The sequence below is a fragment of the Ambystoma mexicanum genome, chromosome 13 (genome assembly GCF_040938575.1).
Source record: "Ambystoma mexicanum isolate Mex_15411 chromosome 13, UKY_AmexF1_1, whole genome shotgun sequence".
Classification (NCBI taxonomy): Eukaryota; Metazoa; Chordata; class Amphibia; order Caudata; family Ambystomatidae; genus Ambystoma; species Ambystoma mexicanum.
The window spans coordinates 445,439,237-445,453,181 of NC_090938.1; the positions used below are offsets into that span (position 1 = coordinate 445,439,237).

The 13,945-nt window shown below is 48.5% G+C and overlaps 1 protein-coding gene across 1 annotated transcript in view; it reads left to right on the forward strand.

Moving 5' to 3' along the window:
• LOC138521324 (mucin-13-like) overlaps positions 1–13,945 on the forward strand; it is a 757,642-nt gene that overhangs the window by 335,422 nt on the left and 408,275 nt on the right. The window lies entirely within an intron of this gene.

A 13,945-nucleotide genomic window follows, 5' to 3' on the forward strand; every position in this document is an offset into this window, starting at 1 on the left:
AACAAAGATAAATCCTAATTTTTTTAAAATAACATCCACCATACAGATTATGATACCTACCCTGGCTAACAGAACCCCAGAAACATTAAAAGTGAAGTGTGAAAATGTTTGGGCACAATTAATTATAGGTGTCTCCCTACCTGCAGAAGCCAGTTGCTCACACAGGTGGGGAACCTAAGCACATTTTACAAAACGTCTGCAGAGGATTGGAAGTGTAATAACATCAATGACGACAAGGGCAGTGCTATAAGTGGGATGCAGAATCAAGGACATGGTCTAAAGAGGGAGAAACCTGAACCAAAAGATACATCATTAAGCCCTGAACACATGAATTTTGGAGCCCTCAGCATGGTCTCTGTTGGTTTTGTTTGCATGCAATATGCAAGTTCTAAATAAATATTTCTGGCTCGTTTGGAAAGAAATCGCAGTTTTGAATAAATCGCTCTTTGACTCAGTATAGAAACAATGAATTCAGCGACAGAGAACCCTCATTTTGTAAATAAATCACCTATGGAAAAGTGTGGTGGAAACAATAGCACTGATGTGTGTTCCTGGTTGGTTTGCATAAAATCAAAGAGAAAAACATAAGTGTGACTATAGATTTTTATATTTGACAAATATGTCTGTGATAATGAATCAAGTCTGCAACCTTTCTGGGTACACACTTCTCATTTCATTTGTCACAACACTCACCCTAAATATACAAAGTCTGCAAACCATGACCCATACATACCCAATGGACAGTCTCCCTTTACTGGGTTCATGCTTGTATTGGTCTGCTACAGTAGAGGACAACCCTATGCCCATGAATGCATTCCTTTCACAGCTTGTAAATCATTTGGACCCTACCATTTTCAATTGGCGAGCATGCACAGAGGCACAGACAGGGTAAGACCTGAGAGGGCAAGGCCCACTCAAAATCTGTAAATGCCCACTTAGCATTTTGTGTGGGCATTTACAGATGGTAATGTCTCTGCAGTGGGCCCAATTGCATTAGCTTCAGGCCCCATTTGTTAGACAATCCTGGCTAGGCCTCTGAGTATGCACACACAGGCTGTCACGATGCCTGCCCCCAGATTGTCCCTGGTAAAGTCAGAATGCGAAGCCTTGTTACAAATCTCCACCCGGGCATTATGGAGACCTCAGAGACTGACCAATTAGCCCAACTACTGGGATAACTAAGGACTGAAGTGCATTCCGCCCGTCAAGATACTAATGCTCTCAGGAGAGAACTGATTGTGGCAAAAGAACGTACGGATGATCTTGCCAGGTAATTACTTCAAGCTCAAGCTGGGCACACACCTTTACTTGGACTCGGGGGAGCTTCTGCCCAAGCTCAATCAAGTAATCCAGTGCAAGTAATTTTACCAGGGACAGTTCCTTTAGCACCGCCAGAACGCTTTGCGGGGGACCCAAAAAGGTTTGCCGTGTTTATGAACCAGTGCTGCCTGCATTTTATATGTAGACCTGGAGCCTTTCCGAATGATCAAGCAAAGGTAGCCTTTGTACTATCATATCTCAGCGGCAGTGCAGCCGATTGGTCTATTCCACTAGGATGACCCTCTTCTTCAGGGTTTTCAACTAAGCATGGAAAGACTATTTGCCCGACATTCCCAAGGCCAAGCTTTGGATAACAAACTTTTGTCCTTGCGTCAGGGTAACCAGGATCTGCTGACCTACATTTCAACCTTCAATAGGTTGGTGGTAGAAACCGGATGGCCAGAGGTCAAGCGGATTACGCTATTTCATCATGGGCTACGAGGTGAACTAAAAGACGTTTTGGCACAAGTAGTGAACACACCTCAAGATTGTGCTGAATACATAGACCTGATTGTCCAGTTGGATCACAGACTTCAGAATCGGAAGGCTGATCGGGCTAGATTCGAGAACTTACAATATTTAAAGACAGCCAAGGCTCAATCGTCATGCCAACTTAGATGGGCCTTATTCTTTGCGGAATATGATTTTGCGATTACTTACCGCCCAGGTTGTCGAAATGGCAAAGCATATGCCTTATCTCGTATTGGAATGGGAGAAGCATATTCAAATCCAGAACCAGTACCTATCATTTTGGAGAGAAGAATTCTTGGTATAACCACTCTAAAGACTCTGGACGACATCCATTAAAAGATTCAACAGGTTTTCGACCCTGCAGCCTTACAAAGCTGGTTGAACAAAGGCAAAGATTATTCAGTCAATGATCACCTACCATACTATCAAGGATGTCCCTACCTACCAAATAAAGAATTACAAGAACATGTTATCTCCAATTACCATGAGTCTTTGATAGAAGGGCATCCTGGGATCGCTAAAACCGAGGCCAAGATCAAAAGACAATTCTGGTAGCCTACTTGGCGGAAAGACATTAAGTCATTTGTACTGTCTTGCGGTATTTGTGCCCAAAATAAGACCCATAAAAGGAAACCAGCAGGCCTATTACAACCTTTGGACATTCCGTCTACGCCTTGGCATACCTTATCCCTTGACTTTATTACTGACCTTCCCCCATGTAACGGGTATAACACCATCCTAGTTATAGTGGACCTTTTTTCCAAAATGGCTCATTTCATTCCATTAAAGGGTCTACCTTCAGCCTCGACCTTGGCCAAGGAATTTCTAGAACATATCGTCCGAATACATGGATTCCCCTCCGTATTGGTTTCCGGCCGGGGAAGTCAGTTCATTTCTCAGTTTTGGAGGAAATGCTGTCAATTGGCCCAAATCGACGTTAGACTATCAACCAGCCACCATCCTCAAACCGATGGTCAAACTGAGAGGACCAATTAGACACTAGAGCAATACCTACGGTGCATGTTACACCAAACCGAAGGCAATTGGAAAGAAATTTTGTGGATATCCGAATATGCATACAACAACTCATTGCACTCAGGAACAGGACAAAGCCCATTTTATACTATATATGGGCGACATCCTCGAACCTCTGAACTCGATTTGCACCAACACTTAGAGATGCCCGCTGTGAACCATCTACACACCACTATTACACAAGCTTTTAAAAAGGCAACTGAACATTTGAAACAGGCTAAAGAGAGATACAAGAAAACCACAGTTCAACATAGAAGCGAAGCTCCGAAATATCAGATAGGAGACCAAGTTTGGCTGGCTTCAAGACACATACCTTTTAAAGGGGACTCAAACCTTTAACCCCAAGTATTTGGGACCTTACACTATTAAAGCCATTATTAATCCTGTGGCCGTCAAATTGGAGTTACCGTCAAATATGCGAATTCACCCAGTCTTTCATGTTTCACTTCTAAAGCCAGTACAACCAGGGACAAGGCTAACTAAACCACCTAACCCCATCCTAATAGATGGGGAACCACAATTTGAAGTAAAGAATATTTTGGACTCAAAAATAGAAAAATAGTCAAATCAAGACTTTTATATCTGGTTGACTGGAAAGGTTATGGTCCACAAGAAAGGTCATGGGAACTAAGTGACAATATTCATGCACCTCGATTGATTCCACCAGAATTTGGGTCCACCAGAATTTCCCAGACAAACCAGGACCAGTGAGGAGAACAGCCTTAGGAGGGGCCTTGGGGGGTGGGGGGGAGGGGAGTGCTGTCACGATGCCTGCCCTCAGACATCCGGAACAGGTCCATCTGTCCAGGGAACAGGCACCCAAGAAGACACAGGAATTCCCAAAACCCCGCCTAGGGGCTATATGGGTTCAGTCCTGGCGCCGTAGGTGCCAGGCTCATATTGCCAACTTTAAACTATGCAGGTCATCCTGCAAAGAACTCATGTACAGGCCATCATGAGGCCATGAAGGGACTACTTTCCTTTAGGAACTATTTTTGCTACTTGGGTGTGGTACTGGAACTTCTTACCTGGGAACTACTTTTTTGATGCTATTTAAACCACGCCTGAAGAGCAGCACACGCTTCGCATTATTCTGCATCTTAGCAGCGTAACGCTCACCATGTCTGCAGTCCAGCATCCAGTCTACAGCCACACTCGTCTTGTGTCCGGAGCCGATCCTAGATAAAAGGAAAGAAGAAGAGAAGGTTAGAACAAGGAGATATCCATTTGGTCATCATCTTTTCCTGGTGCAGCCGCACCTGTGGATAAAGGAAAAAGACATAAAAATAAACTGTGTCACATTGCCAGCTGCAGCGCCGCGCCATACTCACCTGTCTTCGGAGCATCTCCACGACCCGGTGCAGTATCGGTTGAATCGCTGCCCGAAACATCAGCATCTGAAAAGACAAGAAGAAACAAAAGGTGAGCGGGGTTCCTCCAAAGACATTCTTTTACTTAACGCAAGATACTTACTCGGAATTTTACCGCTCGAGGCAGCGCTGGTCACCATCCTACGTGAGATATTTTCGGCAAGACGCTGCACCTGCAAAGAAGATAGAGAACTATTGGTTAATTACATTTGGAACAATATTACTTGCTAGACAGTGCTTGGTACAAACTGACACTTACCTAAGCGCTACCTTCATCCATCAAGGCGAACTCACTCCTTGGATCACGCTGCAAGGGAAAAGGTATGAAAGGAGCAAGATTGAATTAACAGACATTTCAACTCTAAAAGAACTATACATTCGGTTTACACACTACTTACCTCGGAGTCATTGTTGTCTGGAACTCTGCCAAATACCTTCGGATCAGTGAAGTAACTGAACTTCTACGTGCCCCTGCACTCCACGCAGGACCGAGAGTTAATCCTTCCAAACAATAAGGTGAGACTTCATGAAGGGGAATACTGGAAGTTTTCAGGGAAAATATTGTTAGTGTAACCTCTCTACCACGGGTGGCTAATCCCCTTTACTGCTTTTAGGAAAATATTCCTGCGGGCCAGGCAGACGAAACTGAGTAGGCAAGTGCAGTCGATCATCACTTTGCAACGAGTCACACTGGTGGAGACCGCAGCAGTCCAGCTTCGTTCGACGCCCCTGTGGAATCCAGGTGAGCGTAACACAGTATTAATCCTATCTGCTGCTTACTAGTGGGTGACAGAGGGAGCCTCAGCGGCATGCCACCTTGAGGGTAGTTTGCAGAAGCTGCCATACCCAGCTAGCGCCAACCCCCTTAAAGCCCTTGTGAGGGGCCTTTTAAATCACATGCTGTGAAAAGTGCACCCCCTGCTACTTGCGTAGGCAGCCAATGAATAGCTGAGTGTTTATTTGACTGACACTTGGATATTCAATGGGGGGCTAGCTCCAAGGCACCTATGCTCAATGTTTGCCCCTTGTTCTGCATGCATGCACCCTGTTGGCATACTGGGACCAACATGCAGCTTCTGCTGGTCGCAGGATGTAGTGAGCATATTACTCCTAGCTTCTCGCGACTAGCAGTTCCCATGCTGCCACTCACCGTGTGTTACAGAGTCCAGGGTGGCGTGGGGAGGATGCCCTGGGATTGCTGTCATATTTGCCCATGGTGATATTGCTCCTAGGTTCAGTTGCCTGTCATATTTTCCTATCGTGATGTAACGCCTAAATAAATCCCATTGTACAATGTTCCCATTAGGAACGTGTTCCCAGGTACATCACTTGTTTCATATTATCCCCCTGTGGTTCTTCATCCCAGGAACAACCCAATGTACTTTTCTCCCAGGTAGAACCAGCTGTCAATCTCGCCCACTGTGAGTTTGCTCTCAAGTGCACCTCATTGTGTTTTGCTCCCATGGCCACCCCATTGTTGGATTTGGTCATTTGTGATGCCAATGCTAGTATTATGACACTGTTCTATTTCCTTACTATGGTTATACTCCTAGATACATTTCATTTCATATTTTCACACCATGGCTTTTCTTCTAGGAACATGCACTTGATGTCAATCTGATGTTGCTCCTTTGTAAAGTATCATATCTGTCCACAGTGATGTTGCTATTAAGTACATCTCACTTTTGTTTGTGCCCATTGTGAATGTGCTCCCGAGGACATCTCAGTGTCGAACTTTCCCACTGCGTTCTTGCTCCGATCTGCACTCCATTGTACGTTTGCTTCTGGGCGCTGTGACAACATTCACAATTATTTTGCTCCAAACATAGATTTAGTCAATAATTAAATCTGGAATCTGGTTTTGACATTCTGGGTAAAGCATTTAAAGCTAAAGATAATAATGATCATATCCTTTAACGAGCAATCACAAGAACTCTTCCCAAAAATCGTCCACAGCAATTACTGACTTAGAAGACTGAACAAAAACAAATTTCTAAGATACAATGGGGCCGATTCATGGAACAAACGTGCGCTGAAAAAAGTGCCGCAAGCTGGCGCAAGCGTGAAAAAGAAAGCGCACGTGCACGCGTGCGATTCATGGAAGTCCCTGCGCGTTTTTTTCTCGGGATGTGCGCCAAACCCATGCGTGGCGCACATGGGCGTACACATCATTGCAACATCCCGAACACCGTGCACGACGCGCACAGGGAAAGCGCACAATGTCCGCGCACACACCAAAAAGGGGGCGGGACATGGGGCGTAACACGCGGAATGGGGAACAACGCGTGAAAAAGAAGGCGTAACTGGGGAAGTACTGCAGGGAAATGCACGGAACGCCCACACGCACGTGAACAACCCGTATTCATGGATACGAATACGGGAAACCCGCGCACGTCAAAAGATGCACATAGGCGTCAACGCGTCCGCCACACAAAGGCAGGCGGAAGCGTCCCGGCGCACAGTATAAAAGTGCGCGTAAACAACAAACATGTATATACAGCTACGATGAATGCCCCATTTGTCGCAGCACTGATCGTGGGACACCGCAGGAGGAGGAGAATAGCCAGGGCCCACATTTTATTACCGCGGACCAGCCTTTTTGGGATGCCTGATGACCACATCTATGGCAGGTATAGGTTTCCACCTCATATCATCCTGGACCTCGTCGGGGAGTGGGAAGATGACCTTACTTCCCCCACCCTGTGCTCCCAAGCATTGAGCCCCTTGGAGAAGGTGCTCAATGTCCTGCATTTTATGGCCACTGGGTCATTTCAGCAGACCACTGCCATAGTGGGGGGGAGTCTCACAGGCCACGCAGTCACGCTGCCTACACTAGGTGTTGGCAATCATCACTGCACGCCCCTCAGTCCGCAGGCACAGATACATGCCCAGAACACCCGCAGAAAGGCAGGCCGTGGTCCATGGCTTTTACAGGGTGGCACACTTCCCCAAAGTGCTTGGTGCCATAGATTGCACCCATGTGGCCCTACGTCCACCCAGGGCCACTGAGCACATCTATCGAAACCGCAAGCACTGGCATTCCATCAACGTGCAGGTTGTATGCAATGCTAAAGGAATCGTCACCTCTGTCTGTGCAAACTACCCTGGCTACACCCATGACAGTTTCATATACAGAATGTCCGCCCTGAGCCGGGCCCTGGAAGCTGGGCAGCATGGCGACACATGGCTCCTAGGTGAGTACAAATGCCTGTGCACATGCATGCAAGTCACACACAGACAAATACCCAAACCCTAATAATCTCAACTATCATCACTTCCCCAGGGGACAGTGCCTACCCTCTGAGCAACCACATGATGACGCCAATCCGGAACCCCACCACACCACCCCAGCTAAGATGCAACAATGCCCATATTGCAACCAGGGGCATAGTGCAGCGCACATTCGGAGTGCTCAAGTGACGCTTCCGCTCCCTTGACCGCTCTGGTGGGCAGCTACTATATGCACCCCCAGTAGTGTACAGGATCATTGTGGCAGCATGTGTCCTGCACAATGTTGCAACACGGTGGGAGGTACCGGTGGACATGGTGGTGCGCCCACATCCCCAACCACAGGCACAGGCGCTGCCCATGGGAGGGGACAGGGCACATGGCGAGGCAACACGGACCCAGCTTGTGGCCACATTTTTCACCTAAACTCCCACCCCTGCGGAGTGCACACAGTCCTGGCACATACCAGGTGACAATCGATGACAAAGAGACGGTCAACTGTCACAACCTTACCACCCTGAGAATGTTCCCAGGGAAGTGCCACATTGTGTGTATCCCTAGCTACATAGAAATAAACAATCCTGTGTGACCAAAAGGAACACACCCCTGCAACACAGTCCATCACAATCCCTGGGATGTCACCCAAATCCTGCCAAACCACATCACCCTTGTCTGCTCCACCATGACATGGCATGCAATAGCAAAAGACAAACACATGACCAATAATATACAAAGAGACATGTCATAAATGAAAACTGGCATGAGACCATGATGCCTCACATGGAATCAGATGAAATGACTGACCAACAACCTCCCACACATACAAAGTCAGACACAAATGCTTTCCAACAGTTGTAGCATGAACACAACACTGAATGCCTGTTCACATGCACATTGGGCCTGGCAAAATCCAAACTCCCGAACCCTTGTGCTGTGTGTGTCTCCTGCAACACACTGCACAGCACACAGCACTTTGAGCAGCCATTGTGTTGCAGATACACCTTGAGCATCAAATGAAAACAACTAATGAAATCTACAACCAAATGACGCATGTACAGGGTACTCAAATGGCAATAGATCATGTGCTGCATGGACACTGCAGGCCTGGAAATGCAATCTGTGTGCACCTGTGGCCATGGAAGGGTGCATGTACGTGTGGTGGATCATTGTACAACTGTGTGTGTCATTCGGGACATGCAGTAAATATATCCATGTGAAATCAAGTGACCCTCAGTGTCCTGTCCTGTACACATTACATGTGAACATTGGCCATGTGAACACCCCAGCATGTCAAACCACACCAATCCCCTGACACCTGAAAAGTAAAAACAACACAGGAACAGGCATTGAGCAGCACAACACATCATGTACATAGTACCCCACAATTACAATGTCAGAGTGCCCAAAACACTGTAGGCCAAACCAACTGTCCAACAACAAAAGGCCATCACTTACACATCACTGTGACCTTCTGAACAAATGTCTCTGGGGTATGTAGCCTTCTTCCTTCAAGTCTACCTGACTACAGGATCACCCTACCCCTTGGGCTCCATGTTCCAGCTTGTGTGTAAATAGGGTCCAGCCACCTCAGAGGCCACCTTGACTGGTAAAAATGCCACATCGCAGAGAACTCCAAGTAGGCAAACCCACAAACCAGTGAAAAAGGCTGTAGGCACCAAAAACCCTGGAAGAGTCTCCAGTAGATGACTTGATGTAGCAGGAAATGTCAAAGCACATGTACAAGCACAATGATAGAACAACCAAGGTAGCACAGTTGAACAATGGTCCAACAGGATGGGTACCATTCACGGTACATAACATACAATGATGATGCAACAACTGATGGGTGCTGTCACAGCTCTGGTGTCCAGGTGCAGGAGTGGCATGAACCAACCTCCCCCTCTGTGGTCTGCGTGCCTGCAAGGTCAAACTAACACAGGCCTCTGAGATCCCGGCGGGGAAGGAGGGTCAGGGATTTGTTGCATGGACAGGCATTGGTATTCAGGATAACCGGAAAGAGGGGCAGGAGAGTGGATGTGGATTTGCAAGGTAAGGTAGGCAAAATGCAACTAATCACAAAAACGCATACTCATCATGCACATTGTACCAAATCAGTCAAATGAAAGCCAAAGAGACACTTATCTCTGGGGTGAGTGCTGGCCTCCTGCCTGCGCACTCTCAGGTCCGGTAACAGGAGCACTTCAATGCTGCAAAGAGAGCGTGAGTTACTAATCTGAATGTGTGTTTACAACACACACCCCCATCCATGCCCCAAAGTAAGTGAAATCTCCACAAACAAACTCCCCTGTCTGCTGCTGTGTGCCCATACGGTAGCTTGGGCCACCGATGGTACATACACTGTCAATGCAGTAATGCCGGCGCATGTGGCCGCACGGGAAATGGAAGACCAATGGGTCAAGAATCAGACATGATACAATGGTCCCTGGGTGAGCTGCTAGACGCGTATAGCAAGGTGCAACTTCAGTACAAGTTGCGTTCTGTCCGCCGCAGATTTAAGTAGGTAGTGCACGTGGCAATTTGCACATGCAAATGACATGCACTCACCACATGTCCGAGCCTCGCTGGTTGTCACTGTGTGCGATATCAGTTTCTGGCCAGGAACGCTACTACCCTAATTACTCTGCTTCATTGGAGCAGGGGGTACTCGAGGATATGTTTGATGGCCCCTGCGTTTGCCCCTGACAACTAGTAAAGGCACTTTGCATTTGGCCCTCAACGCATGTCAGCTGTACTGTGTGCTTCTCCAACAATGCCTGGCAAAGCTCCACAGCACTGGTGCCACTTGGCATCCATGTGCAAGTGGCCTGGTGGAAGGTAGTCTGCGGTGTGGGCCCTTGTGTTGCTCACCTTGCCAGGATCTCTTGGAAACACGCCTGCTTCTGTCGGACGTCTGAGCACAAGCCCTGTGCACCTGCTTGCGCACACATCCACACGTCTGCACCACCGAACGTGCCCAGTTTTCTATATTAGTCGTCCCTGTGTCTGCTGGCAAAGGTAGTCTGGAGGCTCATCTTCCTGCAGAAAGGGCATGAAATGAATTAATAAGGCTTGACAGTTCCCTGTGTGTGTGTCTACATGCTGGTTGTCACTGGGCGAGGTTACAGAGCTACATCCAAACTCCTCCCACCATCATTGTCACTTTGACAGGCCAAGGTTGCAGGCTACTGTCTACGGCATGAAGTGCATCAAGCACATATACAGGCAAGAAAATAACATAGATCACAATCCACATCAATTAATGGAGAAATCAATCACATACTCACCCAAATGCATTACAGACATGGGGTGGATGAAACGCAACCAATCCCCACTAGGGGTGTTAACACAAGTAAACAGCAGCAGACAGACCACAGTAATTAAGAAAGTCCAAAGCCCTTGTGAAATATTTTGTAACACCGAACCATCGTAGCGAGCCCATGGATAAGGGAGGCAGGAGTGGCCTATGTGAGTCAGAACCCCAAGCTGCAAACACATACACAAGACAAGCTTGAAGGGCCCAGCTGGAACAGACAGTGGATGCTTTCAAAAGCCACAAAGCACCACACCGTCACATGAATGCACAATAGACAAACAATATTAAACTATATTAACTAATTAAACTAACAATGAACAACCTACATAACCTAATTAAAATAACTATCAAATAGTTAATATTAACTAACTAAACTAAAAGGAAAAATCAAAAATGGCCACATATGACCCGGGGGGGGGGGGGCACCCAGGAGGGGGGAGGTACAGGGTGCACCTCAACACCCACATGCGATGATGTTGAGACAAAAAAAAAAACTTCCATGGGCTCAATGCCTGCATGCCATGACCTGTGTGGAAGATAATCCATCGTCCGAGTCTGCCTCATCCTGTAAAGGACGACGTGGCACAGGAGCCTGACCACGCCTAGGCGCAGCTTGCCCCTCGTCGGCAGCAAGTCTGCCGGACGGGTGAGCTTGGTTCGGTGCGGCAATGACACGCAGGTCTGCATGCAGAACCTCTCGTGATACACGTGCTTCCTCTTGCAAGGTAAGACGTGTAGCACACAGTTCTTCCTGCGTGGTCTGGCTGGACAACCGATGCACCTCCCGGCAAGCATGTAGCTCAGCCGAGATGGTACGCTCAAGCTGCTGAAACTCTCCTCTGACTGCACCCTCTGGGATGTCAAGAGGGCATGCAGAGTGGATCTGAGGGATCGAGACTCAGCCCTCAGGGCCGCCATGTGTGCCTCTGCGTGAGCAGTAATTGCTTGATGCCGAGACAACATTTCAGCCTGGCATGCCCTGTCAGAGGCCACCATGCCCAGCCTGAGCAAGCGGGCCGTGGACTGTGCCGCCTCCCACTGGAGAAGCACCTGCCGAGCAGGGGGGAGCACGGATTGGGCCACATGTTCCATGCTCGCAGTGATGTTATCAAGTGCTGCCCCCTGACGTTCTGAATTGGCAGTCATGTCTTGCTCCCACTCAGTATACCTCGGTGGCACGTGGCCACTGCGTTGCTGGGCTTAACACCTGCGGGACCCAAGGACTGAGCGTCGTCGTTGGGTTGGCACCGCCCACGGCTGCACGACTACATGCCCCCATCTACGTGATGCCCCAGGCACATCAGTGACTGGTGTGGAGGGTGACCCTGCATCCCGATCCACAACAGGCGGAGGTCCCACCACTGTCCGGCCCCTCAGTGCAGGTGTCGCGGACAGAGAAGTGTCCACATCAGAATCTCTCACCCCTGACGTATGGACCTGATGCACATCCAACTCAACATGGCTGTCAGAGTGGTCATCTGTGCTGGACTCATAGCCAGGCCAAAGACAAGATGGACTTTTGGGTTCTCAAGGTCTACCAACCCACGACCCCCACTTGTGCCGGGTTGTGGTTGTGATGACAACCCTGTGCCTGGCATGACAACACCATCCTCTGGCTTCATTGCGTCATCACCTGAAAAGTGGAAAGAGAAAAATATTAGTACACATGTCAGAAGCACATGACACACATACACATAGACATCACACGGACAGCCAACACATGAAGCAGACATGTCACACACAAAACAGAACCTGCCATGCATGCCTGGTCGATTTGACATTGCATCAGTGAGTAGGCATGTAGAACGGTGTTACACAGCTCAGAAGCGGGTTGATGCAGTGCAGAGCATGTGTACATTACTCACTATCTACATGAACAAGTACTTCATGATGTGTATCACAAATCCTGAAGCCAGTGGAAGGGCTAGTTCAGGCATCACGTGCAATGTGCATGCAATGGGTTGCATGGCTACAAGCAAAGCCGCCCCAACCCCTCAGTGAAAATGCAGGGATGCCTTGCTTGGTAGCAAAAGGCTGAACAGAGACCTGTGTATTGGCAGACAGTGTTGACTAGCATCAATGGCATCATCTGAGTCAACTGACAACACAGCTGATGATGATGGGACAGTAAGCAGGACACATGACGAACCCTCAGTAGTACACCCAAGTGTGCAAAAGCCACTACACCAGTTGGACAGAGTCAGTGGGCCTGAAACTGGGGGAGGACTGTGCCCCACACAGACTGTGACACCCTAAACATGTGTTTGATACAGGACAGGGGCAGAGTGGGCATGGGATGGCTGTAGAAATCCCAGGAAATGTTGCTCATACAAGACACATACTACAATGATCATCCAGGCAAGGACACATAGGGGCATGCATGGAATGCACATGGAGCATGAATGGGCACTCATGTCCCTGCGGAGCATCTGCCATCTGCACAGTCCAGGTGATACACCCTGCATGAAGGGCAGAGGATGCACCCCACTGCATGTGTCTGGCTGGTTGGCTGGTGGAAGTTAGCATGTACACAGGAGGTTTGAATAGGCCATTGCAGTATGCCAAAATGATGCACAAAAGTGCAATGGTGTAATTGGGGTGCAGGGGGGTGGAGGGGCAAGGGGGCATGCCTACGTGGAGTACCCGCATGCAGGCAGGGGACACATGCACGTCAGTCATGCAATGACATAGTCCCAGTGCTGAGAGGAAAACCACCCCTGGCTACATGCAGAAGGGCCAGAGAGCAGGAACATGGACCAGAGGGGCATCTGGGTGACTAACATGTGAGTAGGGTGCAAGTGTGGTGATGAGGACAGTCCCCGTCTGCTCTAGATGTCCACCATCCTGCACAGCAAGCGCGCATCAGTGAAGCATTGCATGACTAGCACATGAAAACCATGTACACATAGCATGTTGTGGCAGTCAAGCACAACACATCACACAAGCAAAACACACATGGGCTGGACATACACACAACAACACTCATTGGACTGGGCATCAACGTTGTGCATCTCTCCCACTCCTTTGACCAATTCTTGTGGTATGAACTCTGCAACGAGTGCCTTGTGCAGAGTGAGGTGATCCTCCTCAGGTGGTGGCCCACCGCCAGTCACCAGAGTCATGCTGTAATTAGAGGCACGCATGGCCTTAGCTCTGCGTTTGAGGTCATTCCAACGCTTCTTGCACTCGGCAGCTGTGCGCACCTCAT